Here is a 3,494-nt window from a genome sequence, read left to right as displayed (position 1 = left end):
TGTGGCAAGGAGTTCCACAAACTAATTCAACGCTGGGTAAAGAAATATTTTCTTCTGTCTGTCCTAACTCTCCCAATACTCAACTTCAGTGGATGTCCCCTGGTTCTGATGTTATGTGAGAGGGAAAAGATCATCTCTCTGTCCACTCTGTCCATCCCCTGCATGATTTTGTATGTCTCAATCATGCGACATACAGGCGCCTCTTTTCTCAGGCACCCTCAGGCACCTCTTTTCTAGACTGAAGAGACCCAAACGCCATAGCCTTTCCTCATGTGCCCCAGCCCAGTAATCATCTTAGTTGCCCTCTTTTGCACCTTTTCCATTTCCACTATGTCTTTTTTGAGATGCGGCGACCAGAACTGGACACAATACTCCAGTTGTGGCCTTGCCATCGATTTATACAACGGCATTACAATATTAGCTGTCTTATTCTCAATGCCTTTCCTAATGATCCCAAGCATAGAACTGGCCTTCTTCACTGCCACCGCGCATTGGGTCGACACTTTCATCGAGCTGTCCAGCATCACCCCAAGATCCCTCTCCTGATCTGTCTCAGACAGCTCAGAACCCATTAGCCTATATGTGAAGTTTTGATTCTTTGCCCCAATGTGCATGACTTTACACTTACTGACATTGAAGCGCATCTGCCATTTTGCTGCAGGATACTGTTCAGGCAGCGGTATCTGCCCAACATCTTCTGCCATGAAGACAGATGCAAAGAACTCAATTAATTTCTTTGCCATCTCTAAGTCTCCTTTTATCTCCCCTTTCCCTCCCTCACCATCCAGAGCTGGTTAGGCCAGTGCAGAGGCCCACACTGGGTCCTGGATGCTGGGTCCATGACCAGATGGGATAGGTTAGAGCTGGCCAAGGCAGGCCAGCACAGGGGGTGGAAGAGGGTGGCAGAAGTTTGTTTCAGGGAGGGAAGGTGGGATGGGAGGCAGATTGGAACCAGGAGGGGAGTGGGATAAGCGGCAGCCACCAGTGCTGTATCCTCACCCCCACTCCTGGGCCCTGCAACCTTACACAGGCTGCTAGGATTTGCACCAGCAAATTCTCTGGCACAGATTCAAGTAGCCCCATTGGCGTGGCTGCTGTGTGACATGGGGTAAGGAGAAATAAATCCCCTTACTCTGAGTTGCCCAGCAGCCAACTCCTACCCTGCCCTGGATTTAGGCCTGCCTGTTACAGTGCAGGTTAGGATAGGGCTGTCAGCCTCACATTAGTCTAGTATTGCTGTTATTTAGAGCTAGTTTGGACATGTGTGAAAGTAGCTTTTAGCAAAAATGTTCATGGCTACACAATGCAAGAGGGGAAACGGTTTCAAAGTGGCCCTATAACTAGGCAAAGCTGAAAGAGCAAAAGGTTTAAGTGATTGGAATGGCAGTGGAGCTGATATGATAATTAAGAGATTTGGTACTGGAAAGCCCAGAGTTAGTAAAGGAACCGGAGAGGCTCACGGCTATTATCTGTGGAAGTGGAATGAGAAGACTAAAGAGAGCTGGAGTAGCTGGCTTGTGCTGTGAAGCTATCTAGGGAGTCACTGAGAAGGCATTCCAATTAATAGGTTAATAAGGGTCAAATGTTAGTAGGAAGGCCCAGAAAGGTTTGCCTTGGAACTTGTTTTTAAATAGGCCTTATGTTTTACATTCTTTTCCTCTCATTTTCCACCTGTTTCCAAACTGTCTGAAAAAGACATGGCTGAGCTCCCATAAGCCAAACTATAATCCAACAGTAGTCAGACTGTTCAGATCTTGCCAGATCTTGCCAGCAGTGAACATACTACAGATCTTGAATGTTCAGATCTTGCCAGCAGTGAGCGTTCTACAAGCGATGAGCTCTTCACAGCAGAAAGAGCCTCTATAACCAGGTGAAGACAGGCTAGATTTACCACAGAAAATAGCCCTGTGTGATATTTTGCAGATGTTATAGCAGCAAAGAAGGGGAAGCTGCATGGGCGGCAACCAGCCAGCTTCAGGGTGATTCAGGTGCTACTTGTTCTCTATATTCCTGCTCCATATATTTAGAGGAACAGCAGCAATAAAAGGGATATGAGTACAATAATGTTGACGGCCAAGGCCAATACACTGCTCTACAATTCAAGTGGATTGTCAAGACAGCCTGTGTGGGCTCTTGTAGTATTCTGGAATCAAACTAGCACCTTACATATGAACCACAATATCCTACCAGAGTGATAGGAGTGAAGGTAGGTTCCACTTTCTCAGTAGGTACTTAGTCATAACAACTGTGTAATCTTGACCCTTCTTGTAGATCATGTTGAAGTTGTATAGCCAGTCTCGATGTGTCCCTTTTGGTGAAAGTGGCACATTGCCAGTTTCTCATCAAAAATCCCTCCAAAGTTGATGTGGCTCTGCAAAAGCATCATTTCCCCTTCAGGGCGTATAGCAATTTGGGGGGAATTCTCAGCAGGAAATATGGAAGTAAAGGGTTAGTCACTCTTTACCTACACATCATGGTCCCAATCTGGATTTGGCCCCCACTCAGCTTTTTTAAAGTGAAAACAACCATCAAACTAGGCGTTAGACAATGATGTACGTATTTAATATCACATCTAGTTTGGTCCTAAGATTTCCAAGGATCAAACTAGACATGACCCTAAATGTGTAAGACTAAGAAGCTCTTCAGGGTTTTGAGTTTTAAAAAATAAATAGCATGCAGGGCAGGGTCAAATACAACTATAGCTGAAACCATAGCAAGAGATAGGGTACCTTTTGAATCTTGCCCCTTCCATTATTCCAATCCCTAATGTGGTTCCACCACATGCAATTTTCAGTTGAAAAAGAGCTTCCATTGGTTTAAAAAAACAACTCGAAACCTGGAAGAACGCCTTACGTGTTTAAGGTCACATTTAGTTTGAACCTAAGAGCAGTGACTTTGAAGAGGTGTCTGGCACTGTTTTATATTCAACCTATAAGAATACTAATGCACTTCAGGAAAGTACAGAAAGTGGATAGCTCCAGGTAAGCCATGGGTAACCCATGGGTTATAAAGCAAAACACATTCATCTAATTCCTGGGAATGCTGTACATTAGGCACACTGGCCTTTTGAGTTCTGGCAAGAATACATACTGGGAGACAGAGATGTGCATTTCATTTTTCTTGCACTTGGCATTTTGCATGTATCTGAACCCATCAGTGTCCACATCTATTTTTTAAAAAAGTAACATTAGAAGCTATTTCAAATGAACACTTCACATTTGTGCAAGTTGAGGTCCAGAGTTAATATCACTTCCCTTATCCCGCAGGCATGGTTGACCAACTGCTCATGGGAATCTATGACTCCACTAGCACTTGTTGCAGCCTACTAGAAAAATCAAACAGACATCATGGCTGGCAGTAATGGTTTTTTTAGTTATTTATTTATTTTTGGTATGATTTGTGCATTAGCAGCATGGAATAGATACGTGCTCTGTATGGAAGTTATTATTTGCTAATTTGCAGCCTTTTTAAAAAAAAATACACACAGCACACTA

The sequence above is a fragment of the Tiliqua scincoides genome, chromosome 4 (assembly GCF_035046505.1).
Source record: "Tiliqua scincoides isolate rTilSci1 chromosome 4, rTilSci1.hap2, whole genome shotgun sequence".
NCBI classification, from domain to species: Eukaryota; Metazoa; Chordata; class Lepidosauria; order Squamata; family Scincidae; genus Tiliqua; species Tiliqua scincoides.
The sequence above is the reverse complement of the archived record's forward strand: the minus strand, read 5'-3'. Positions refer to the sequence as shown.